This window comes from Halichoerus grypus, chromosome 14 (assembly GCF_964656455.1).
Source record: "Halichoerus grypus chromosome 14, mHalGry1.hap1.1, whole genome shotgun sequence".
Taxonomy (NCBI): domain Eukaryota; kingdom Metazoa; phylum Chordata; class Mammalia; order Carnivora; family Phocidae; genus Halichoerus; species Halichoerus grypus.
This window is the reverse complement of record NC_135725.1, coordinates 69,021,178-69,049,105: the sequence shown is the minus strand read 5'-3', so window position 1 is coordinate 69,049,105 and position 27,928 is coordinate 69,021,178. Positions and strand designations below refer to the sequence as shown.

Genomic DNA, 27,928 nt, shown 5'->3' with positions numbered 1-27,928 from the left:
CAAAGAGCAGGGCAGGGGGATACACAGCCTGACAAAGAGGGCTCGCCAGCCCTGTTCCCTTTTAACCAGACTCCCCCATACCTGTATCACATGCCATCACTGCTGGTACTTTCAAATCCAAGACAGCAGCAGTGACAGCAACAACCAGAGTCCTTAACGATCACAACAGGCGAGCAAAGAGGAAAGTTTTACAAGATAAATGAAGAGGCAGCAATTTCTGAGGCCTCTCTTTTAAAAGGGGCGGGGATGGAGGGTGTGTACACAGAGAGTGGAAGGAGGAACTGCCGCCTAGGTGCCCCATTAGGCCAATATTTTGCAAAAGCAGGTGTGTGCCATTTGCTTATTAAAGTTTTCACCCTGGGGCAACTGACAAGACTCATCAGTCCTGGAAGACATGTGCTATGACCCCAAGGCAAGTGAAAGCACATCCGGAATATTTTAAGCAAGAAAGAGAATCTTTTTGTTAAAGTGAAAGGGGATCATTCTGCTAAAACAACTGACTGGGAGGAAAAGGAATTAAGAGTGGCTTGTTCTCAGGTTTGTGTAGAACTGATACCATTATCTTCCAAAACAAAAGGCTCAAGGTTAGATTGAGGTTCCCCAAGGAGCAAGGCAAATGTTTTTATTGATGATTCTATAAATGGTGGCACTTGAAAAGGAAATGTTCCAGCAGAGGGCCACGGCTCCAAGGTGGGCCACCTCGCCTCCTTGCTAAGCGGTCCATGGGTCAACACCCTTTTGAGCACCAAGATCCCTTCGAAATCTAGATCGCTTTCCTTCCTCATGGGCTAATGTGGTTGGGAGAGGGGTAGATATGACTCGTCCAATGGGAACAGATGGAGGTAGCATTGAGCATGCTCAAGAGGAACTGTCTGCTGCTGAAGATGCAAGAAAAATAGGAAGACCTTCAGTTCTGTTTTCCAGATGAGCCAAGAGGGGCAAATGGCTGCACCTGCATGGGAAATTGCCAGTCTTTTCTATATATTACCAATGGCATTCACCTCACATGAGACGTGAACAGATTGTTCTGCCTGTGAAACATAGCTCCCTCCCCACCAAACACTGATCCTATCCAGGGCAAAGTATTATTAGTTCATACAGGCGGTAAGCAGGACACAGCTCTGGCAGTAGGTGCTCCAAATCCCGGAGACAGACAAAATCACAGTGACAGAACAACCCCCATGCGCCTAGCACCGTGCCCAACAATCTCAAGTTCACAGCGCCCTTCAGATTGCTAGGCACATTTATACCCCTCACATGTCCTCACATCAGCCTATCTTTGGAAGCTGAAAGGGTTCCAAAATTATACATAAAAGCTTGTGAGGGTCCTATGATAAGAAATTTATGACCAAAGTTTTTCCTTCTAAATTTACTACATACATCATGTAAGGAAAATCCAAAAAGTCCTCTTCTAACCAATTTCATCCTTCTAACTATATGACATCTACAGATTCTAATATGTTGCAAGGCAGTCATGCCCTCTATGAACTTTGTGATGCAAGTTCATTTTTCTCATTAAATTAAAGAAAAGAAAGTTAAAAAAAAAAGTATACCATGAGTTTGGCTTTGCTCCTCAAGACCCAGAGGGGTTTTGTGCTCCTTGACAACTTAGTTACCTGAACTAAGTCCCTTAAATATTCTTGGATTCCATTTCTCTGGCTATAAAATCAGATTAAATAAATAACCTCCAAGGTTCCTTCTAGTTTCAAAATCACATGTGCTGTAGCAGGTAGGAAACCTCTAAGGAAATATCTTGGAGCAGTGACGGTCACGATCAGGGTTCTAGCTTGGCTCCCTTCCACAACTTGACTGCGTGACCCTGTGCAAGTTAATGACCTCTTTTGACCATCCACAGAGGGCAAGGATTTAGCAGATGGTCTAGGAGGGCCCACAAAGGGTGTAGGCAATAAAAGGCAAACTGTGGACAGCATGCGGAACGGGCAAGAAGGTGGTAGTGAAATGGAGAGGAGTGACCCCTCACCCGTATCAAGGTGAGACCATATGAACAATGCAGAAAGAGGGCTCTCGGGCTAGTGGATAAAAACCACCGCAAACACCCAATCATTGGTTCCAACTGCTACCTAACAACTTAGTGACCCTGGATAAGTCACCTGGATAAGCTATTCTGCCTGAGAGTCACCTCTTGACTGAATATCCTCTTCTTGGGTTTAAAACATTTGGAAATAGGAAGACGTCATGAACACCAAGTGAGAAAGTGTTTTGGTGGAGAGTGGAGTCTATGATTTCAAAACACATAATTGTAAGGGACAGCAAGTATGGGGAAGTGCCACCGCCTATCATTTACCCTCTCCCGCCTACTGCAGCCCTCTCTGCTTGATCTCCACGTTCCTCTCCAACAAGCCTCGACAAGGCGCAGAATCCTCAAAGCGGAGCTCCGGGCAGTCTCCACCAATCAATCAAAACGGGCACAAGAAATACAAGCTCCTTGCCAACACCGTTCTAGTGGAATAAGCATAGACGGCTGAGGCAGGAAATTGAAATTGCATTTCAGGCTTCCCTAACTAACTTCTTAACGTCGTGGACTCTGGACAAATCACTTTAGCCTTTCCAGAGATGCAAAATGAAGGAGTTGGACAGGATGATTTCACAGATCCATTCTGGCTTGGGATTTCATTTCTTTGAATATAGCTAGTAACGTTATGTTCAGGGCAGATGACAGTAACTCCTTCCCTTTTGGACCCTCTCTTCTGGGTGTGTGTGTGTATGTTTTGTTTTTTGGTGAATTTTTTTTTTTATGGGGGAGTTGACAATGCTGCGTACCCATGGATCAAGATTTAGAATGTGCTTGCAGACTCTCTCTGGATCTTCAAGGCGGCACCCCGGCATTTTATTTATAAAACTGGGATTCAGTATCATTGCCAACATGCAGTGGCTTGAATCTTGAGAGCTGGATACCCTTGAGTCATTATCAACTTTTGAAATAGGCAGCACATTCACTCAGCGGAACAGAAAGACATTTTAAGCTTTAAAATAATTTTGGATTTACATAAACATACTGGAGTCATGAAAAGACAGACAAAGTTTAAAGAGTGGTCTGTTGAGTTAACAAGCTCAACCACCTTCCTACCACCCCACCCCCATTTTCCTTTTGTACTAAATCAGTCATGTTCAGCGAATCATTATGCAGCTACCTCCTCTCATAGAAGGGCCAACAAACCAGCTTCTTGGGTATAAGTTACCTCCTAATTATTATTTAGTAAAAATGCAATCTATTCATCTGTCATTTTATTCAAAATAGGCATCACACATTTTCTAGGCTACGTTGGGCATACTTTACCTTTTCTTGGGGAAAACAAAAGCCTCCGTCTATCTAGATGAGGAAACATCCAAAGAGCAAATCATTAGGAGAACTCATGACTCTCTCTGGCATCCTCCCCTTCTCTTCAAGTGGTTCATGAGAGGATGGGGGTAGGGATGGAGGGAGAAACTGGCAACACTTATGAATCAGACGGGTCCAAAACACCAAGCAACAGAAGTCCACCAACTCAACCTAAGTCCCATGTGCAGGACAGCCAATTCAAGCTGTCCTTCTTCTAAAGTTTTCATATGAACTCTGTACTATCTGCCCACAGGGTGACCCTAACGCCGATTTCTGCTGGGGCAGCTGGAACAGGGCAGGATCATTTGCCTCTGTGATCTGAGTCACTATTCAACAACATCTCAGGGTTAACAAGATCACATGTTCAGCTGCTACTTAAAGCCTTGGAGGCACTTCAACCTCTTAACTTGGGTAAGCATTAGAAGCCTAGTAGGTAGTGTCCAACTCCTCAAAATAACTTTGAAAAGACGATCTTCCATTCTTGGAGCTTCTAAGCATGCCAAGGACATGACTATGAGTTCCTAGGCCATGACCACTGTTTTCTGTTACCAACAGATTATCATCAAGAAGAGAAATTTCCTCAACTCTCTTCTTTCTACCCAATTGTTTCTTCTCTTCTACTCTTCCAAAACAACATTCTTCTGACTCCTTATGAGACCTTTCAAGCTCGAAAGAAGAAGGGGAGAAAGAACATCAAATAGCCTTAATGATATTTGTTCTGTGCCACTCTCTTGAATGTGGTGCAGGGATTTGATTTTTTTTTTTTTTTTTGGTGGTAGTAGTGGTGACAGTTGTTTTAGGAGATAGAGAACACATAAAGAAATAATTTCCCTGCATTTTCTCAGGAAGCCAAAGTGTCTGGTCTGTCAAATTTTAAAAGAGGATCATTTTCCTTTTTGTTGAGATGAATGCAGAGAACAGCCTTAAAGAGGTTCTGTTGACCACACACATTGCTTTGAAGCAGAGTCTTCTTCTTTCCAAGTTACTTCTTATCTCTTGGGGGCATTGTTTACTTAGCTGGTTCAGTCATTCATTCATCCACTAACTGTGCGTTGGAGATCAACTATTTATCAGGCACACTATTAGATCCCAAATCAGGGTGATCCTGACGTCAAAGCCATTCTGATTCATAAATGGGTGATTGAGCTGTGGCCCAGTATCAGAGTCAATAGCTTCAAACCAGGCCAGCTATATGGAGCAAGTCCACAGTCAACATGTGGACTCTTTATTGTTAATAGGAGAAAAGAAAAAAAAAGCAGCAGCAGCAAGCAGGAATTTGGGTGGATCAGGAGCAATTTCTTTGTATACAGAAATCAACATAAGGTAATCTCCCTTTGTTTCAGCCAAAGGTATTACTATGAAAAAAACACCATCCAATTTAACTGATGAATGACAGATACTCTGCTAACATTGTCTCCACGGTGGGAGGGAGAGGACAGGGTAGTGGAGGATGGGGACGGTGGTGGAGTGGCATGCCACTAAGATGACATTTCCCAAACCCAAATCACTTAGTATACGGTACCCTTAAGGTGCCCTGGGGGTACTGACTTCCTGGGGAAGAAAAGACGAAAGCCTATTCCATAGCTCAAATTATGAGCAGCTACAAATACCAAGTTCTGACAGCATCTCTTTTCCTTTTCCTACTTCCTGCATAGGAGACATTAAAGCACAGTGGCTGCTTCCTCCTCCCTTGCCTGCCTAATGATACTGAATTCCCAAGACCGGTGGTTCCTAAATCAGGCTTCTAAGAACACACATTCTAGGGTCCCACCCTAGACCTACTGAATCCCTCTCCTGTGGTAGAACCTAAAAATCTATTTTTAATAACCTCCTTTTTGTTTCCAAGTTCTCAGAATGATTCTGAACACCAGCCTGGTTTAGGAATCATTGTCCCATTCTACAATACGGGGATTTTTTTAAAAACGAATTTAAAAGGAACTGTCCACCCTGTCCCACCCCCACCCCACACACTCGTGGTTCCTCAAATGTTTTCTTTATGTGCAACGAAGAGAACAGCTTCCTCTACCACCACCCAAATATCCAGCAATTAGCAGACTAGACCCACAGATTCTTCACATTCTGAAGGTGTTAAAACAAACACCGTGCGTCTGGTACAGTTTGCTCAGCAGCCCCCATGACTGTGCGGACTCTCCTATCCATCTAAATGAACAGCCAAGGCTGCCGATTCCAGGTAGAATGAAAAATAAGTCAAAGAAGCCTCAGTCTTAGACTCTGGACTCCATCCAAACTTCAGACAAAAAGATTTACTAATCCCTTGTTGGCAATACAAAAATAATAATACAAAAACAAAATCACCTGCCATTAGCCAAATCTAATCTAATCTTTCCTTGCAGTAATAATTTTACTCAGGGTACTTCAACATCTAACTGGGTCTAACACGCAGGAGCAATGAACTAACAATGCAGGCTATATACATACAAGGTACGTTGGGAAAAGGCAACTCCTTGGAATGCCCTGGGATGAAATGTGAGGACTCCTGTAAGAATTAGTAAACAGGACCGTGAAGAGAAAAGTCTTTTCATTTTCCACCCATACACTATTCTGCCCTCACTGGGCCAGCATTAACATGGTCTCTGCTTCAGAAAGGCTTTGACTTTCCTGCTATTATCCTACTCTTGCTTTAACACATACTTTATATTAGAATGCGTTCCAGGAAGCATATGGCAATAGAACTAGGTCAACCATTAACCAAATAACAGGAAACTGCTCTGCAGCGCACACCCTTCAAAAGCTTGCTTAATGAGCTGGCTCTTCAGAATATGTCCTTCAGTGAGGTTGGAACTAACAGGATCCGTGGGTTTCTTTAATACTGCAAGGTCACCTCATACCTAGAAGGCTTCTGCACATACTAGACTTTCAATGGTCTAAATCATTCCACTGAAATGTTCAAGAACTAAAGTCAAAGGTGGAGAAGCATGTTTTCTGAACCTGCTTGACCATCTTCAAAGAGCATGACTATTATCCCAGTTCCATTGCCTCATTCTTCCAATTATGTTAAATTGACAGGAAACACTCCATACTCATCTTTTCTTTCTCTAACATTTTTTTCTATATTCCTTGAGGCTTCCATACCACCCACTTGCCCCGTGAAAAACATGCCATGATCCATGTAGACTTAATAGGTCAAATCAAGTCTTGGAAAAAGATGTGTCTTTCTTTTTCATATAAAACTACAAATGAGATTCCTCCAGAACCACCGACCTTGAGCCGTTGAGTATTCCTGAGTTTGACCTTTTCCTCTCAATGTCTCAGACTCAGTTCCACAAAAATCTAACTTTACAAAGCCCCGAGGGGTCAGAATCATACCAGTAAACTGTCATCCTCAAATTAGTATCCTTCCCAAACCACCAATACCCAAACTCTCCTTGGCTTCTTTACCTTAGATGGCAATCTAGTCGTTCTTACTTCCAGAATATATTTAATATGCATTGCAGAGTTGGGAGGTTTCCCCTTGATTAAGAACTTACATTAACTCTCATTTTTAAATTAAAATGTCAGGGCCAAATCTCCATTTACTCAAGTTGAATGCTTTATACTAGTAATACCTGGAGTAGCAATCATTGTTGAGAAGAAACTAAGATACGGTTCTGTCTTTTAAAAAAAAATCTAGGTGTAATTAGGGAACAGATATTTAAAAGGCACAGGACCTTTTAAAAAGTGTTGGATTTGGTTTACGGACTCAACACTTACTTATTGATGCTGTACATCTGTCCTAGGCACGGTGCAAGGCACCGATGATACGGAGGAAAAGAAGAGAGCCTGGGCCTGCCTTTCTGTCGCTTCTAGTCAAGTCCTGTCCAGTAATTGATCATGAGAAACCACTGGTTGGCCTTCGAAGCTGACTTGGCTAAATTTTAACTTTTCCCCTGAAAACAGTCAACAAGGCTTCATGGAACACAACATAAGGAATGGCACACTGGGCTAGAGGTCAGAGAAAAGAGGCTGTGAGGGTCATTAATTCGTCTATTGGGCTCTGGACACCCAACTATCTCCCATCTGTGCTATTCTTGGGAAATATCAGATTTTTCTTTTAAAGGAGTTAGTTGTGCAACCATAGTCAAAACAACAACAAAAAACAAAAATAGAACCTCATCTGAGGAATTTAATAAATAATCTATTACAGAATGTTCAAGATAGTGCAAACAGAGGTTAAGGTACCTTTTTTCCCCCCCTTTACCAGATTTAGAGTCATGTTTCATAGAGGAGCACACTGGCTTTTAAAAGTCACCACATGGGGCACCTGGGTGGTGCAGTCAGTTGGGCATCTGACACTTGGTTTCGACTCAGGTCATGATCTCAGGATCGTGGGATGGAACCCCGTATTGGGCTCTGTGCTCAGTGCGGAGTCGGCTTGAGATTCTCTCTCCTTCTGCCCCTCCCCCCATGCTCTCTCTCTCTCTCTCTCTCTCTCTCTCTCTCTCTCTCTCTCTCAAATAAATAAATCTTTTTAAAAAATAAATAAATAAAAGTCACCATATAATAAAACATATTGCTCCAGCCCCTAAAGCCCAGATGTTAAATGTTCAGTCCCACCAGTACAAGCCCCCTAACAGGGATTTCATGTGGACTCAAGTGTATTCTGACTCCTAATCAGATAGTCACTGTTAGCAGTGCTCTGCCTATAGTAAGTGTTTTATGAAAACTTAAGGATGGGAGAAAAAGGAATTAGTATTTTTTATGTGCTCACTATACGTCAGGCTCCACACCAGAGATTTACATTCACAATCTCATTTATTCCCCATGTGAAGCTTACAAAGCAGATTTTTTTTTCCCCAGATAAGAAAATTGAAGATCAAAGATGAAATCATTCACTCAGGGTCACGCAGCTACTCACTGGCTCTGAGGTCTCCGTTCTTTCTACTATATACCATGGCCCTCACTGCCAAGGTCTTCACAGACCTCCCAACGCTGATAGCAAAGGGTTCCCTTACACGTGGTCCTGCACTTGAGTCAAGTGTCCCTTCCTAGTATGAGAGCACACTGCTCCCAACACCATCTCCAGGACCCTTGAAAGATGGTCCAGTGTTTCTCAGAGTGCCCAAACACTGATGATGGAACAAGGTCAGGCCAGTTTCTAAGATACGAAGCAAGATGAACTCAGCAGGTCCTCCTGCCAATTGCCCTCACCCTTACTCATCTGCTGGAGCATGCCAAGGCCTGCCTGGAATGACGCAGGAAAGGGTCACCATGGGTGATCCTATACCCCCCTTCAGATTGCTACAAAATAAAAGCCCAGTGCTGAGACAGCCCAGCTCCTTGAAAACCCACCAACACTGTTTCACAGGAATCAAAACTCTCGAAAGAAACTGTTTGCATCCATCAACCTCAGAGTTAAACCCAGGAGGTGAAGAATAAAGCAGGTCTAAAGGTAAAAGGTCTAGGAGTCTGTGGACCCAATCCACCTTGGAGGTCCAGCTCCTTACAGTGCCCGCCGGCCGTTCCTTTTTTAACTCACAAAGGAGCCAAAATGTTTTATTTGCCCTCTGCGAAGTTCTGACTACAAACACAGTTCAATTGAGAGATACAGATGAAGATCATAGTGATCAAAGGCCCAACTGAAAGCCATTGATAAAACCACTCTCTACTCCAGCTGCCCCACAGAACCGACCCCAGAAAGGCAGGACCGCTGAAGGGCAGAGCTACTTAACATAAACAAACATCAAGTCCACACCTGGGTCAGGAGATGCAGCTAATTTTCGGTGACTGTTTCATATCTGAAGAAATGGAGCCTGGACTTCTCGCCGGTTGAGTGCAGCCCTCATGCCTGCGTTTAACCAACTCCACCTCAAAATTTCCTCAACGATGGAAAACAAGTGGTCAGGTCGCTGAAAGAAGGAATTCATTCCTGCGCTGTGAGGGCTTCACAGACAAAGTGTCCAGTCTGCTCCAGCCCCTGGGGCGGCCGAGGCACTACCATGGTTGATGTTGAGGGGATTCCAGCATTTAGGAACATCGGATGACAGTCAGGCCCTGCAGGGCGTCCGCCGAGCAGCGTCTGGGCAAGTGCTCGTTCAAGAGAGGCTGTGAAAATCCTCCAGAGCAGGCAGCAGAACTTGAGAGGGCTCTTGGTCATGATGAAGTGCAGCTCCGCTGGTCCCATTCCTAGGAAAGCTCTGGAATACTCCACGCCTTGAATGCACATGGAATGTCGCCTCACAGATTAGAAACAAGTCAGATACCGTGTTCAACTAATACAAGAATCCACTTTTTTGAGACCTGGTGAGTTGCGCGCACGCGCGCTCTCTCTCTCTCTCTCTCTCCCCCTCTCTCCCTTGAGTGCAGCTGTGAAGTCCACTGCATGTCCAGCCAAGTGTACTTGTGAACATCCTCCTGTCCCATACCAGTGAGAGGAGCCGGTTCCAGCCTGGTGGCTTGATGTCCTTGCTCATCAGCTTTCAGGTTGAACAAGGGAAAACAATCTATCCCTCAAATTGTAGAAGCTTTCTTTCCAGGGGAACTAGACAGTCCTGATGGCTCTCTCTCCAATTACATGGCAATTATGTAATTGCTAAGCTCCTGCAGAATCTCTGGGACCATTCTGCGGGCTTCTACGGGCTCCAGCTGCAGCCCAGTGTTCTGGGATGATTGCAGCCTTTGAACGGCCGGGCCGGTCTCAAATCTGAGCACAAAGAGCCGGACAATGGGATTCCATCTCAAGCACAAAGATGCTCCTGCCTAACGAGGCCCTCTCTCCTCCTCCCAGGCTGTGCAGCTAACTCCTGCCTTCGCCGGCCCTCCATGTGTGTGGAATGTGGTTCACTCTGTTTATGCTGGCAGGTTCCAAAAGAGGCAGAAAATCAGCTGAAGTTTTGCCATGGGCCCCGCACAAGGTAATCATTTAACACATAATGTGAAAGCTCCAGAAGAGGACAAGATGCAAGGGGGTGGGAAGCACCTCTCTAGGCTTCCTGCACTGGCATGAAATGAGTGCTTCCCTTACTTCCGCCAGCTCCAATCCTTCATGTTGACATTACACATCCTGTACTGGAGACCCACCCCCATGCTGCCGCTTGCCCAGCTGAATTATCTCCTGCGTCACAGCGGTGCTAACAGAGCGGCTGGCTCGGCAGACCTGAAAGCACCATTGCAATGCTTCACGCATTCAGCAACTAGACAGGGTACCAGCGCGTCGGCGCTGCTCTGTGGGCCCTCCCGGCAGCCGTGCAGGACTCGACCTAACCTTCTGCTAACCAGATGGTCCGCTGGCCTCTTGGGACCAAACCATTAAACTTTACTTTATTAAATTCTATCAAAATGTGGGGACAGTTTACAGCAGCGTGTCTGGTTCCTCTCCAACGGGGTTGCTAAGATGAAAATGACCTAAAAATATCTGGAAACTCTACTTCACACCAACAGAGAACAAGATATTTTGGAGTAAATATTTAAATGATCTGCCAGATTACGTACCCCAGCAGCACTGACTACACGGTTAGCAAATGATATTGTAAACACATACACACAAAGACTCAGAAATGCAGGCATCTCAACAGCAATCCATTTCCCACTGGCTAAAGCCACAGTTCACCAGCCCCTGGCTCCAACCTATTTAAATGTGGCGAAGGACACCATCTCCATCATAATCATTTCAATTACCAAAACAAAGAACCCAACTTGACTGAGAGAGCTGAGAGATCCCACACCCGCCCTGGGATCGACCACCCAGGCATGCTGCAGGCGTGCCAAGGGTACTCAAAAGGTGCTCAATAAATGTTTGATGAACGGAGAGACGGATGGGCACCCATTTCTGAAATACAAGAGCATCCATAAAACACACTGTAGGGCAGTGAAGACACTACATTCTTTCCAACTCTACATCATCCCACAACTGCTAACTAGGCGTGCAAAGCCAGGCGGCAGATGAATGGCAAGGAGCAAACCATCTTCACGAGATGCACTGGACGGCTACTAATTGATCATTGCAAATGAACTGCAGAGGTGGCCATTTATTGGGCACCTGGCAGGGTGCTGGGTGCTTTACATACATTATGCCCCTTAGCCTTTGCCACAGACGTAATTCCATTTTAAAGATAAGCTGGAGGCTCGGGACGAGTTAGGAGCTTGACCCAAGTTAAAACAATCACTATTCTACTACTTTGTAGCCGCCGCTGAGTAAGGATCTTACAACTTGTGAAGAACCTAACCCGTGTGAACACGGCACTCCCAAATACACCCCTGACCAAAATCTCAAGGAAATTGGAGAAATCTTTCCACTCCCAGCTCTTCAGGCATCCTAAGAAGTCCTAGTTTCAGTTCCTACTGTTTCTCCCTGTACGTCTTATTTTACTGAGGGCATTCCATATGATTAGAACCAGCTACACCGCCACCCCTTTAGTCTTGGGTTCCACCCTTGGAGACCCAAAATCTCCCACTGGAGATCATTCTAGAGATCTGAACACCAGTAAATAAATGCATGGTCTCGTCTTCTCTCCTCAAATATCTCTGGACACAATTTTAAGGCGGCAAATATAAATTTTTATAATTAAAAAAAATAGTCCATTGACACCCTTGTCTCTCTGGAAGTTCTTGAAATGTAAAAATTTTAAAAGAAGATAAATAATAAATCATCATAGGTAATTTGCTTTTAAAGGGGGAAAAGTCCCTGTACTGTTTTACCAAAGAACCACTCAAACGTTCTTCATTTCTGCCCCGGCCACCACCAACCACCACGCTGTCACCACGGAGGCCACCAATAAATGTTCTTCTGACTTGGAGCAAACAAGGTTAGGTAAGTCTTGTTAGGCCCTACCACTCTACACTTTGAAATATCATCTACCCTTACAGCACTCTAAAATTAGCTTCCTTCCCCCTGAGATCTCAAAGCATCTGATATTACAGTACATTAATAAGACCAAGTACACATGGACTATCAAAATAAACATTTGCACAGAGAAGACCAAAGCAATTCTAGGCAAGGCCACTGGCCGGTCGTCGAACTGGCTCAGAGCTCTCCATATGAGTGAAGCTACAAGAGAGGTGTCCATAGCACGATTTTCATCACAATAAACTCTGCGTTCTCAAAAAGACAAAATCATTTTTGCCAGAATGATGCCAAACGATAGGAACAGTAGTAACATCTTGCTTCCAAAATGCTCAAGGAAGTTCACGTTGATTAAAAATTGTTCCCCTATAACATTCTAGGGAATATATCTCTGCAAGGTTGGGATAGCCTTTGTCACCATGAATATACACTATTCCGAGGCCACGGCGTCATCCTCAGGTAGTTTACGGATCCCTACTGAACACCCCCACACGGATGCGGAGCACCACAGGGACCACAGAGCAGAGGTTCACAATCTGGGAAACCTCCCTGTGACTGAGCAACAGCATTGAGGACCATTCATCAGTTAAGGCAGGCATGGCACGAAGTTAATCAGGCGGGACTCAAAAAACGGAGTTTAAGACCAAGGACAAAACAATTCATATCTGGCAAAGCCCTGGGAGATCTCTGCCCCAGTTTCTCTATCAGTGAGGAAGAAAGAAACTATCATTTTTCAAGTGCCCATTATGAACGAGGACCCTTATCCACATAGTATTTTGTAGTCTTTATGTCAATTCTACAGACTCATATTATTATCTTCCTTTTACTGGGGAGGAAATCATGGGAACAGAGAGGTTAAGTGACTTATTCAAGGTCACACAGCTAGGAAGGGACAGACAAATTTCATCCTGTGCTCATGCAGTCCCAGGGAGTTTGCTCTACACACTACACAACACTTTCTTAATGAAGACCCCTGCACAAAGAACTGCACGTTCACCCAGAAATTCTGCAAAATCTGCACTCCTGATGTTTCAGCAAAAAATAAGCACCTTCTCCCAGAGAGAATATACACATAAATGTTTACATATTTATATATATATATATACATGTATATATAAACACACACACACATACACACACACACACACCTATATATACAGTAACCAAGTTCCTATTGTTCAGACAGTTCAACTGCATTGAAGTTTAGCCACGGTGTGCAAATTTGAAGTGCCTTATTTTTTCATATAACTGAATGTCAGAAAGGGAAAGCTGCCAAGTGACAATCTGGCCCCAATGATTCATGGTGTCACACTGACATACCCACTTTGGATACAGGTTGTTGTTTGCATTTCCTAGAAATCACTGCCTTCATTGGGGCGATAAACAGTAAACAATGTCCCCAGCAATGACATGTTCTTTTTCTACTAGAATACTCTAGTGGCAAATGTCATGAATTTGGGGGATAGGAGGGTGTGGTTAATATAAAGTTAAAAGTTCTCCCTCTGTTCCTCAGACCTTAATGACCACGTTGATAAGACAGTACCTCAAACACAGATGGACTCTTTTCCACTTTAGGACTATGCCTTATAAAGTAAAGGCTCTGTTCTAAATGAATCACATTAGATCTACTGAACAGGTTTCTCGTGCTGAAAAAAAGAAAAAAAAAAAAAATCTAGCCCATTTCGGATCTTTATGCTTCAAGATTCCTATTTGCTGATTTATTAATGTTTTACTCTTTTTTTCTTTTACTCATATTTGACCCTTAAAAACTTCAGTATTGTTCTGTAGACATCAACACCAGCTATACAATATGTACACGGTCACAGACAAAATAATGTTACCACCTATCTTTCTGCTAAAAATGCTAAAAGATGATGGGAACGTGGCAAGTAGGGGCAAAAGGAACACCCGGGAACACTGGAAATTCACCGCTCAGTAGCTGCTTCAAATAAGATCGCTAATGCTTACCTGTGCTAGGGTCAATTTTGATAATTGTAGTTGACGTCTAGAAACGGGGTTATGAATATAATTATCATGAAGCAGCAATTGGGCAATCACAACCTAATTAAGCCCACTGACTAGATTACCTTGTTTTCCCCCTAATAATCACATAACATTTAACACTTGCTAATTTCAGGACCTATGGGTGATGTTTCTTCATTATTAACAAGCTACAGCCACTGGTCAGAGAAAGAATGGGTGAAGTACTCAAAACACTTGAGTCAACCAAGGAGTCGGGAGGAATGTCAGGGACAGCTGACATCTGTTCTTCAAAATCACGTCACTTCTCAGCACCCCTCCCCCCCGGCAAATTACTAATCAGAGGCAAAACCACAGAAGAAGATGGAATGCATGATGAGACCTTCCATGCAAGTGGGAAGGAAGGATAACAATTCCGCTTTCCTGAATGCATGCCATTTTATGTGATCTCTACAATGTGCTTTTTCATATTACAGTGGGATATGCCTTTGAAGAGGCTCTTTTCTTTTGTGTTCAGTATAATGGGAGAGTCCTCCACTAGGCCTAAATACATAAGACTTTCTACAGTTACCTCCGTGGACATGCTCCAAGGGTCCCTCTGCCACCCCGCCTCTCAGGTGGAGTGTATTCTCAAATTCAAAGTCCTCGTCCCAACTGGATGTCACTGCGCCTGCAAAGATATGTTGACTCAATTCACCTGTGCTTTCTGCAAAGCTCCTGAGGGTAACCTGGGTAGATTTCTCCTCGTGGAAGTAAGAGGAAAATTGGGGAACCACGTTAAGAACTGGTCTCTGAGACAAGCTGGTTTGAGGGAGTATCTTAGAAGGCTGGGTGCTACTGATTAGGGTCCCAACAGATGCTACTTAAGGCTCTTAAATCAGAAATTCCACCTGGAGAACCACATGCTTTGGTATAGCTCAGCATTATTCTTTTCCACAATGTAGTTATTTTTTTCTGAGGTTGTTCCCCCCCATGAAGGACCTTTATCTAAGAAAACAAAGGTGGTGATAAGTTTGGTAGATGATACGCAGGGCAGGTTAAAAAAAAAAAAAAGGGGGTGGCTGTGTGGCCTCCTCAGCACACTTTACAAACAGGACACATGCTTATCCTCCTATAAAGATTTTGGGTATGAGTCTGGTTTGGGAACAGGAGATCACCTGAACAGATCCATAGCAAAGTTAAGATTTTAAAAACCACGACTAGTTGTTTTGAGGTTAAAGAGTCTACTCAGCAATTAATATCCCAACTGCCTGTCTTACAGTAAAGCTACTGTCCTGGGGATCTTCGGGATATTTGGACCTGCTCCATCTCCCTTAGTACAGCTTGTTACTCTATTAAGGGCATTTGTGGTCATCCATGAACAGCAGCTTCCTTACTGTACTGTGATGTTTCAGGGAGAGGCAAATAAAACCCAAACATTCATCATGTCTCTATGATCTAAATAGAGCACATGGTGATCACTCAAAGGCGTGGGGGATACTAGCACCCATGCTTTGAAGAGTGTCTGTGCTATTTTCCAAAAGTGACCATTAGCGCAACTACTTTTCAAATACGTCCGTGTGGCTTTTGGAAACATGTCTCGTGCTTACAGTAAACCAGAGCCAATACGGGACACTGAGACTTTTAACACGAGCCCTAAGAAGGAAAAAAGTAAGACACCTCCTTTACTTAAAAAAAAAAGAAAGGAAAAAGTCACACAGCGTATCTTTCTGCTGTAACAGGTAGGTGTTCCTTTTTAAATATCCAAATGTATAACTACAATTCTGAGCTTCGCACAGTACAATTTAAAAATATTGATTCTCTAAATTTCCTCACACATGGTCTCTTGCTGTTTTTCACCACCCTCCTCTATAACTCAGAAAAACAGAAACAGGGTACTCTTTAGTTAAACACACTTTGTCAAGCTATTACAATAAGTTATCTCTCTCATATCAACTAATATATTACAATTAATTTTCCATTATGCTCAAATTTCCCTTCTAGAACACCAGGACATACTACTGGCATAAGCAACTGGAAGAGATAAACCATCAGGATTATAAGCTATTAGCATACTAAGTACTACCCAAGGCCCGTTCCCACCAGCTGAGGGCCAGAAGGTAGTACCCCTGGGTGTGAATCCCGGCTCCCCATTTTCCAGCTCTACGACCTTGGGTGTATGACTTTACCTCCCCAAACCTCAGCTTTCTCTACCATATGAACAGTCCCTGGTTCAGATTAAATGTTAAACAAATGCTACCTAGTATTGGTAATAACTATGAGTCTCTCCAGGAGGAGAAAGAGCATTTTGTGGAAGGTCTGTGTGATATTCCTACTCTAGATGAGCTGGCAGCATTTTTTTGATGAAGCCATCACATTTATTCTCCTTATAGATGGTATTCTTACCCGGTATCTGAAGGGGTGATATTCAGTTGACAGCAGAAGGGGGAGAAGTTCTGACAGCTGAACTCTGACGTTCAGATCAAAATGGTCTCTTCCACGCAGCATCCCTCCCCAGCTAGCAACACTCAGTACCAATTACCAGTCTTCAGAGAAGACCGTATAAAACAGAAACCACTGAAGAGGAAAAGTTTCTGGGTGATAAGTACTTGTTAGTGAAATCCTTACGTAATCTCTAGCTGGCATCTATCTCTGGCCATCTTCAGGCTTCAGCCCAGTGTTCAAATTTTACCCCACAGGAAGGACCCCTAGACCAGGCCCCATCTGGGTTGAGTGACTGATACTCAATTGCTGACTAATTGGTCACAACACAGAAGGATGACGTAATTAGGGATTAGAATGGCTAACCACTCTGGGCCACAAAGGCCTTATTTTGGATTTTTAAATGCCAGGATCGGATGGACAGACCGGCCTGCGACTCCTGGCTCTAGCAAATGGCTTAATCCCAAACCGGACTCCAGGTAGCTGTCACAGTCCACTATTTTCCCCTCGGAAAGAAGCGTGTCTTTGTTCTTCCTTCATTCCTTCTAACCCCCACAGCGTAGGTAGAGAAGCTCTATGGGTAAGTGTAGAGAGGACTATCGCACTGCCTGCCCATCAATAATGCAGCGATTTTCTGGATTTTCTGCTGTGCTCTATTCTCTACTTCGTTCATTTTCCAGGAAACGCTCCACCTAGGCCTACTTAACCAGTTCCTTTAAGTGTCCATCTGTCCTCTATCAGAAAGGCCAATTTATAGCCCTGAAGTCACATAAACGGTCTTCCAAGTTCAATTCTTTTTTTTTTCCTTACAGTAAGAACTGACCAAAGACTGTGGGTCTGAGCACTGGTCTTCATTTCTCATGTGCAATAGGTTCCAAATTACCAGGGCTTTTCCCACTTGCTTTATTGTTTTCTTTAAAGGAACGCCTTTCTTCTTCCTGTAGGCTCTTCCCAGTGGATAGACCTCTTCTACTTGGGACTTGCCAATCATTCCCCTGCCTCTCTTCTGCTTTCCCTTCTCCCATCCAAAGCCGTCTCTCCTTCCCAGCAAATTTCCACCACATAATTATGGCAATGCTTTAGCCTACTTTTCTGTTAGCTTAACAACCCTGTCTATTTCCTACTTGTGCTGATGCTACTGTTTGCTTTTCTGACGGGCTAATCCGTGTATCCTTTCAAGGCCTAACTTCCCCTACCATGATAACAGCTGGAGCTCTAATTCACAGGTGCCTTCCAAAGCTTTTCATTAGCAATAGAAATGAGATGGTTTAGAAACCCATTTCTTAATCTGCAGGTGAGTATTGGAACCTTTGTGCAGCAAACATCTTTCAAGTATCCCATATTGTGCCACCGCACAATTATTTTCTGAGTAATAAGTACAATGTTATAGGCACATTTATAGTGTCAAAAGGGAGAATGTTCCCTCAGAGGAAATCAGTGCCCCCCCCGCCCCCCCCCGCAAGCCTCTGGCATTTCCCAGCTCAAGAGAGAAGCGAGTACTCAGCTGACATGAGCAAAACTGAATAATGGCAACTTTACCTTCTTAAATCTGAACAGGGAAGAGAGAAACTCCAAAATTTGAAGGCCTTAGCTCCTGTTCTGGTTCAACTGGCCAGATGAGGGCTTAGGGAGCGAGGTTGGCCTTCCCCAGCTGGGCTCTGGGGCAGATAAGCCTCTCCACAAATCCCGGGCTTAATTACTTCTGACACAGTTGTCTCGTCTGGGCCTCCAGCTCCTTTTGTGCTCCAACCAATCTGAATCCAAAGGTAAGTCTTTGCTTACTCATCTTGGACAAATGCTTAATTTCCTATGAAGCAATCCTAAAACATTTTAATCAGGATCTACTGGTCCCTGGTAGAATTTTCCCCATCTTTCCTTGCGTGGTCTTTGTTAAAAGTCTAGTTGAAAGCCTGGCAAATCCTTCCCTGAATTAAGCCGTCTTCATCTTCAAGGATTTATTTTTTGAACAAATAAGTACCTACCAACCTTCCCTTCACCCCCAAGAGCAGTACTGTGTTCTCTGAATGAAGTTGGGGCTAAGATGTGGATAGGCACAGCAGAAGTATTTTATTAATATCCAGAAGCAACATGCAGGCAACTGAACAAGCAAACACATGAAAGCAAGGAAATCAATATCAAAATACCCATGACCTGGCACAAAAAGAAACCTTTCCTCCAAGAATAACTCATGAAAAAATGTCTCCAGCTAGGAATCAGGCAAGAACGCTTTGAAGACTCCACGTAATCTGCTCAACCAGGATTAAAAGACAATGCATTTGCAGGTGACCATACTCATACCCTCTCCTACCCCATTCACTCTCCCTACCTTACCTCTTGTCTTTCCAAGGCCTGAAAAAACCAACCTGGAGTTGAAGCCACACTTCCAAAGGCTAAAAAGCTTACGTATGCTTCAACCGATAAGAGCAGGAGCCCTTAGAAAGTAGTCAAATTTGAAGATAGTATTTCTAAGCAGAAAATGTAAGTCCAAAGCACTTCCGATTGACTTTCTATTTATCAGTGTGCGCAGTTCTCCAGAGACAAAGTTCAAGGGGACAAAAGATTCAAAAGAGCTTCCTAGTAAACTGCAAATACAATCTAAATTCATAAAAATCCATTTTCCCTCACTTGGAAACTTCTATTCCCAGGTCTTCTAAATCCAGGAGACAGTTCAATTTGGGATTATCTTCTCTCCAATGCCCCCACCCCCCAACCCCAACTTTTTTTTTTTCTTCCTTTAGTACTGGCATGCAAACCATGCTGTTTTAACTTCTTTCCTGTTCTCCCAGTTCTTCTGGAACATTTTATTTTCGACAGTCAACTCATTTGGAGGAGTGCCACACTGAGGTTCAACTGTTTATAGCGTTAACTGTGTTTCTGCCAGAAGTCCACATCCAGCACTACCTTCTCCAGACTGCCTCCTGGATTAAGAATTTATGCTTTAGTTTGGAAGAGGCTTAGAAAATGTGGAAACTTCCAAACATCACTCTTCTTTTTATACAAAATGACTTTCGCTTGTCCAAGAGGAATCCGAAATGGAACCCACCGCACCCTTCCCAAAGTACTGTCCTATCTCTCTAGCTCTCTCTGGTTAAATGTTCCCCGTGTTGTTGAAAACTCGCTTTAGGGATGACTTCATGACTTCATTGGGGAATGGTAAATAGCTAGCTATTGGTCTGCAAGAGAGAATCGGGCTCCAAGAAGAAATATGGAGGACACATTTTCGGATGAGTCTGGAATACTGGAAAATCACCAGTAATTGTTTTAGACTGGATTTCACTCCCTTGGCCATTCATCAGTATTACAAAATGGCATCTCTGAGAGAAGCCAATTTAAATCTGTACCATGTTGCAAAATAGATCCTCTGAGTCCAATTGTGGGCACTTTGGTAAGTTGCAAGAGACCCAGACAAACCTCCAAAGAAGGGCATTTGAAAAGGACTCCCAAGCCCTGGATGACAGAACTATAGAAGAGAGTAGGCCAACTGAAAGAAAAGCACAGTCTCAAACCCACTGGCTACAACTTGACTGAAAGGCCCATGAACAAAACTGGCCTCCGGAGTGTATCACTTCTATGAATGAAACCATGCTCAGCCCCAACATGGTAGATTCAACTAACAAAAACCAATACTCCTGCCCCACTAGGGTTTGATTACAGAGTTTCTCAGAGAAGCTTGGACTCTGGAGAGGAGAGCTGGTGTTTCACAAACCGCTACAACCAGAGGCAGTGGGGTGGTGGAAAGGGCACTGGGTTGGGAGTCAGCCGACCTGAGCACTAGGCCTGGCTTTGTTACAACTGAACCTTCTGACCTTGGGCAAGTCACTGCCTGTCTCCTTGCCAGTTTCCTCTTCAATAAAATGCCGGGGGAAGGGGAGATCTGAGGTAGATGATCTCTCCAAGGCACAAAACAACTAGCTTCTCAATTAGAAGTTCTGCATAGTCACCATTTATGGTGTACCTATTAGTCAACTTTTAAGTGATTTTTATATTCATTTCTACTTAGGAAGTAAGATTTTTGTCCCTCACCCCAAAACTTCAGCTTAATCTTGGTGCTCCGTGGAGTTCTTCAATATTACAATAAATGCCTCTTTTCTTTTCCTTTCTTATTTTTTTAAGCAACCTTCCCCAAACTAAGGCTTGTGCTATTAAAAGAGCTCAGAACTTCCCATTTCCTTGCTAGGGCTAAAATTAAACTGTCCATTCCTTAGGGCCCAACATAACATCTGCCAGATGTCTTGGCATATCACACAAGAGGAATTTTCTTCTAGCATTATCTACTCTCCTCTCTATTTTCTCATAATCAATTAATAGGTCACCAACAACAAGCTAATGTTTCTCTCAAAGCCACCAACTTCCTAACTATATGAACCTCAAAAGATACTTGCCCCCCCTCCACACACACACAGGCTGACTTTTTTTTTTTTTCAGTTTGTGGGATTGTAATGATAGACCCTAGAAATATTTTCCTCCACTTCTTTTGAATTTCCTTAATTTCCACATACCAATCATCCAATCATAGACTCATGTCAGATCCTTTGCAATCTGAGTTCATCATTTATGTATTTCCTAATTTGTGAATGTGGCATTGTGTAATAGCAACTTGAAAACAGTCAACACGGCTTTGTCAATGCTCTGCCCCAGGAGGCGGTGAGCGCTAATTCTGATGAAGGCACGTAGCACAAAGAAGACGAGTAAGGTTACCTTAACCAAGAACTCACAACACCAGGAAAGAATTCAAGACAGACTAGACCCTATTAAACTCCATCATACAGAGAGCAGAACTCTTCCTGAGGCAATTTTACCATTCTTTTCTTTCAGGAAAATTGACCACAAATACTCTAAAGTCCATTAGTAGGGTTGGATTTCTTTTCTCCTACTATCTTCCAAAAGACTCATTAGAAAGAAAGAAGAACATACACACATACACACACACACACGTGTGTGTATGTGTGGTGTGTGTGTGTGTGTGTGTGTGTACATATATGTTTTTTTCTTTCTATCTAAAAGTTGTTTCCAACTCCAAGGAGTATGGAAAAAAGTCCTCAGGGAATATGGTCAATAAATTAGATGGACATAAATCTAATATGAGAAATATTATGGAATACAAAGATCCAACAAGAATCTTTTCTATGGCAATGTGCCTCATAGCTCACATACATTTCTCCAGAATGTGATATATTAGAGCTAAGGAAAAAAATTTGCATAACGAGCCTCATCAACTTGATGTCTCAAAAACAACAACAAAAAAATCTCTGAGCCTTGGTATCAAATGAAAAGGTTCCATTTGACACTCTTTGTATTTCTCTCATAGCACTTTACCCAACATACGTGTCCCATGTCTAATGTGTACGTTTGGAAAAATGCAAGAAACCACATCTTTAATATTAGGTGCTTCCCATGTTGATGAAGGGCATCAGAGATGAATATGTTTCTTAGGTAACCAGTAGAACATATTCTCAAACTCCAAAATGCCTCTTAGATACCTAATTTTTTCCCTCCAGGAAAGCTCAACTCTAAGACTGTCTATAAAGACACCAAAACATTTGGTCACAAAGTAAAAAATGTGGTGAGTCAAACTGCTGGACCAGCAACCAGTTTGTCAGATTTTTTTTTCCCCCCGCTGAAATAAGTAATTAACCGGTTGTCCTGGTATCAACAACAACAAAGATATCATGGAAGTTTGCTTCAAGATCAACCTATAATGTATTTGTTTACATACACAAATATGGTTAATTAGATGCAAAATTATCTGGTAATTACTTTCCCAAATAACTCTTTTTATTCCATTGCATTTGAACTTCCGAGTTTGAACAAGTAGCATCCATACACGCATTAGCAAATTTTATAAGTATTAACACTGACAACATTCCACTTAAGAGCAAAAGTAATGGTATCAAAAGATAACATTCAAAACTGAATTATAAAAGAAGTAAGATTTTTCAAGTGCTCCTGGAGAAGCCCAGCTTTTTAATAAAGAAGCAGAGATCTGAAGAGAAGTATTTTTAAATGAGCACACACATCAACTGAAAATCTTGAAAACCATACATCTTCGTCTGCAAAAACAGGGTTTTACTTCATTGACCATGGACAATTATCAGCTAAAGAACCATGTATTTCTCCTTTCCTTTCACACTCCTCAGAAGAACAATAACCCTCAATTAATGACACAACAGTTTGGTTTGAAAAATGTGATGTTGTCATATACAGCATTGTGCATTTACTGAATGACAATGCTACAAACTACTCAACAGAATATAATTACATCTGGAATCTAAAACCACTTCAATATGCACAATAATACTGCAGACATAGGAACTTTACACACACACACACACAAAAATCTGACACATAATGAGAAAGCAGAGCAAGAAAAAAACTGGTGTAAGTCGCTCACCAATGTGTTCCTTATTTCTGTTGAAGCTGGTACCTTTCTATGTCTCTCCTTAGTTGAAAACAAGGTCCAATCAGCCTCCTTACAATGTATTAATTGGTTCTGAATCTCCTCCAAGTTTTCATTCCATCGTGGAGGCTTCCTCACCTATCTTATCAATAGTCCACCTAAAATTCTTCCAACATCTTCCCTCACCCTCAAGATGGCTACCTTACCTAATGGTAAAGCAACATCTTCATGGGTGGCTTTTATAAATTCCTCAAGCATTTCAGGATTTTGTTCTTTACCTGGATCAATTACATACATTCTCTAGAACTAATCTGTGAAGAACTCCAATCAATGTGTGTGGACTGGGGTAGTATTGGGTCCTTCCTTCAAATCATCCTTACAAAATGTCTTCCTGTAGGACTACTACATTCTTCCCAATTAAAAAGGTGAAGATACCTGGACATAAGGTTTTCTCCACAGACATAATCTTTTAAAAATTTGTTTCCATAGTGACATTGTTAAGAAGACATCTGATATTTCTGAAGACTTACAGTACTTGAGAACACAGAGAAAAAGAGCAGAATGAAAGGGAAGAGGGAAAACAAAGGAACTAAAAGAAGGCCTTATACACAAATGGAACAACCTGAAGAGAAATGTGGACTCTGGAGAAACTGGGGTCAGTCAGTCTTAGAGTTCCTCTGAGATCTTGCAGGATTTGTTGTTGTTGTTGTTGTTGTTTTCCCTTTTTGCAGAAATCAGCCCAAACCAGACAATAAAGTCTTGCCATGCATCAAATCATGATGATAACCAAGCCCCAGAACTCCAAAATCTCAGCTTTAGGGCCACCACCATCTTCACAATGAGGAAATAACAATTCCTGGTGACTTTCAGGAGACCTGGAGCAGCTTAAAAGTTGGGTGAGGACCTCGGTGGAAAACGTTTAAGGTTTTGCCTTGCCTTTCCTGAAGGAGGTCAAAACCCTTCAGGTCCACTCAAAAGAAGAAAAAAAATTTCCAAAGTTTACTTTAAAATGGAAACAAATGCCTCAATAACTTGTGAAAGCACTCCTTTGGTGGGAGAAAAATCTGAGCAGCCCTTACAAGTCCCTCATTTCCTTGCATAATGAATAGATGGTGAGGAACCACCACAAGATTTCACCCTGGAAAAGAAGGAGTAGGCAGGCAAGCCTCCTCCTCCAGCATCACCAACAGAGCTTCAAAATGGAGACATCCATAATTTTATAAACACTTCTCATCTCAGCTTTGTCTCCTGGAAACCCGCTCTCCTCCATTTTCTGGTGGAGTTACAACATGACACGGCTTACCTGACTCAGTTCCCAGCTCTCAACCAAACTAGTCACTTCCTCCAAAAACCTGCAAGCCACCTCCAGAAACAAAACCAAAGCAAACCAAACAACCAACACAGACACTCAGACACAACCCCCGGGAGCCCTGGGAGAAAGCCCCAACTGGTTGGTCTTTTCCCATCCCAGACGCGTGCTGAAAAATAAAACTTTTTTTTTTTTCCCCTTTGGGTAGAGGAGGAATATAAAAGGAACTCCAGGCAGCCTCCCTCCCTCTCTGTAGGTTAGAAGCTACAATGAAAAGAAAATGAGGGTTCCTTCAGGAATGGTGAAAAGCCTGGAGAATGAACGTGAGAAGGAGCTTTGTGTTTTGGAGTCTGGACTGGAACCAAAGCAGACAGCTTGCAAATGGAGGACAGGGAGATAAAGAAAGGGAAAGAGAGGGGCTGCTCCAATGGGGGGCGGCTGCGGCTTCCCCGCGTGCCTGGAAGGAGGGCAGACCCCTGGGAACTGCACCAGGAGTGAGGCGACCCCCAGGCCCCTGCCTTCTTTTCTCCCGTCCTCAGAGAGCCAAGCGTGTGTAATGGCTTCTCCTCTCCAGAAACCGTTGTCCTCCTCCACCAGACGCTTCTGAACCCCCAGCCTGGAGACAGCTCCTCAGCTGCTCCTGAACCTGCGCCCCCCACCCGGCCCGCACCCCCCGCTCCTCGCCTCTCTCCTCACCAGCAGCACCAGCAACACCAGCCGCGGCAGCAGCCACCCCCCGACACATCCCGACCCCGCATCCCAACTTCGGGGAGAGAGAGAGAGAGCCAAATACCTGAGGAAGAGGGGGGTGCCAATCCGCACGGCTTTGCCATCGGGCTGGGGACAGGCAGACAGAGAGGGGGAAAGGAAGGAGAGGGACAGAGAAAGAAAGAGGTCAACCCGCTCAGGTCGGGGCGGCTCGGAGCGCTCGCTCCCTCTGGCTCTCGGCTCAGGTCCCCTCGCCTCCCGCCCTCCGCCCCCCTCTCTGTCCCTACTCCTGTCCCCACACTCGGAGCATCCGTCCTAAGCCTCCAGCTCTCTTCTCACTCATCTTTCATTTTCTCTTCTCTCCATAGAACTACACGAAATTAATTAAGCCACAGCGCTCCGCTCCCCCCAGCAGAAGGAGCAGCCAGCAGGAAAAGCACAGCCACCTCCACTGCCACCACCACCACCTTCTCCTCCTCCTCTTCCTCCCTCGCTTCTCCTCCTCCTCCTCTTCCTCCTCCCCCTCCTGCTCTCCCTCCTCCCCCTCCTCCTCCTCCTCCTCCTCTTCTCTCTCGCTTCTTCTCCTCTTCCAACAGCCAGTCCATGCAGGGGACTTCCTCTCCTCCCGGCTCCACCAACCCTCCTTGGCCGAATGAATGAGCGCGTTTGTGCCTCCACCGCCCCGCGCTCTCCTCCCCGGAGCACTCGGACCACCTCGAGGTGGTTGTTAATTGCAGTAACTTACAGAAGAAGCGTCCCGGCGCCGGGAGGTGTTTCGGGTTCTCCAGCCCCACCGCCTCCTTATCCTCTTTCTCTTTCTCCTTTTCCTGCTCGGGTTATTGTTGTGGAAGTTGTTTGGGAGTCTCATGTGCTTCTGCCGGGTCTCAGCAATGGAGGATCGCCATCTTCCCTGCCTTCCTCGGCTCCTCAGACTCGCTGCAGCTGCAGATGACCTGAGATATCCGTCTCTCTCTCTCCCTCTCCCTCTCTCTCCCTCCCTCCCTCTCCCTCTCACTCTCTCTCTCCCCTCTCTCTCCTCTTCTCTCTCCTCTCCTCCCTCTCCCTCGCGCGCTCTCTCTCTCCCTCCCTCTGTGTCTCTCTCTGAATAATGAGCAACCAGAGGGAGAGAGAAAGCAAGACAGAAAGAGAGAAGGAAGACAATCTTCTCCTGCCACACAAAACGCCGGAGCACCAGGGGGTGCGCGAAGCCTTTCTAATAACAACAACAACGTGCAGGAGACAGGAAGAAAAAAGAAAGAAAGAAACGAGAAAAGGGCTGGGGGGGGGGGGGAAGGGGAGAATTATCCAAGAGCTGAAGAAGAGCAGAAGGAGAAGCTGGAGGAGATGCTGAGGCTGCGGCTGCTGTCCCCCCTCCCCCCGGCTGAACCCCAGAAGGAGGCAAGGTGGTTGCAAAGTTAAGGCTGGGACATTGTCTTTGTCACTCAGAGCAACACAGAGCCAGGCCAGTGAGATGCACGAGGAGGAGGTGGCGGCGGAGGAGGAGGAGGTGGTGGTGGTGGTGGTGGTGGTGGTGGTGGTGGTGGTGGAGGAGGAGGAAGAGGAGGAGAAGGAGGCAAAGGAGGAGGAGAAGGGGAAGAGGGAGATGAGATGAATAAAGACCTTCGGAGAAGGCGGTGCGAGGAGCGCGGCGGCCGGGCTGAGGCGTGCGCGCTCGCGTCCCGGAGGCGCCCGGCCGCCCCGGCCGGCAGAGGAAGCCCCCAGTGAGGACCCTGCCCCGCGGCTCATAGCTCTCCCACCATCAGCCCAGCCCGAGGCGCCGGGCCCCGGCCCCAGAGAGTCCCTCACACGCATCCATCTAGAGGCCAATCTTTGCAAAGAACATACATGGGGAACTAGAGGTTGCAAGTCTAAACCCAGATCAACCACGTGGGGCTTTTTAATCCCTTTCCAGCTTGCGGTGTGAGTATCTCCAGTGAAAAGCTCAAATTGTCCATTACTGGCACGTATTTTGAAGTCTTCTCCCCCGAAATAAAGGCTCATTGTGCATTTTATTTCTTTTCTGATATGGAAACGGGGGTTGGGGGAGGGAAGGAACCCATCATTCCGAGCTTCGGAACAACCACTTTATTTTCCTAACTTGTGAAATGTTTTGACGGAGCACCAAAAGGGGGAAAAAAAAAAAAAAGCCTACTTAAATAACTTTACACCCTCCAGCCCCGCGTTGTTTGCACTTTCTGGCTGATCATCTAAAGGCTCGGAAAGTAACAATCAGCGCTTCTAATGATAAGGTGTCATGGTGTTGAAGACAAGAGAACCAAGATGAGGCTTTCACACCTTGAATTTTTATTTAGTGTAATTTTCCCCCAAATGGTTCTGAACTATCTCTTTTGCAAAGGAATGGGTTCCCCCCCTCACCCCTCACCAGGTCGAATGTCTCCTAAGGCTTTAATTTGATGGGGGGGGGGAATGCCTACACTATAAAAAAGAAAAATCAATACAGCAAGTCAGGAGCAATTGAAGTTCAAGGGCACGGGCAGGTTGTATCATTTCTATTTCTCGCATCCTCGAGTTGGACATCACCAGCATCGGGAGAGAGAAACACACAGCGCGCGGGGCAAAGACCTTAATTAAAGTTTCTTTTGTCCGCGTCTGAATTGGGGGATGTTGCTGGATTCCTTTGCATTGGGGAGCGCGCATCCGGTGGAGAAGGCGCGGTGTAGAAGATCCAGATCAGATCGTCCTCTTTAATACTCCCTCCCCCCCCCCCCAAACAACAGTCCGGGAAGATAGACCCATAAACCCATACAATAAAGGGGAGGAGGAGACGCGCGCGGAGTTGGTTCCCATCGGATAGCGGGCTTTCATAAACAGATCCGAATCCTCATTTTCCAAGATTTTTCCCAATCGTTTATTCCGGGGCAGAATCTCTCACCGAGAGGCACGATTTCACCCCCTTGCAGTCAACACTTCCTGCCCTTTTCTCCTCCCACTCACATTGAAAAGCTTGGGAGCCCTAAAAGGGTGTTGATGGCG

General features: G+C 44.5%; 1 protein-coding gene across 10 annotated transcripts in view; it reads right to left on the bottom strand.

The window, feature by feature from the left end:
- The window catches only part of ZNF462 (zinc finger protein 462), a 132,394-nt gene extending 106,195 nt beyond the window's left edge, over positions 1-26,199 (bottom strand). For 4 of the 10 annotated variants that reach the window (XR_013443789.1, XR_013443790.1, XM_036091400.2 and 1 more), the window contains exon 1: positions 25,680-26,197. The gene's annotated coding sequence lies outside the window, so the exon portion shown is untranslated. Of the gene's footprint in view, positions 1-23,539; positions 24,853-25,019; positions 25,403-25,679 lie in introns of those variants that run through there. The other 6 variants (XM_036091404.2, XR_004917067.2, XM_036091408.2 and 3 more) reach the window with 6 other exon arrangements.
- Positions 26,200-27,928: the final 1,729 nt, after the last annotated feature.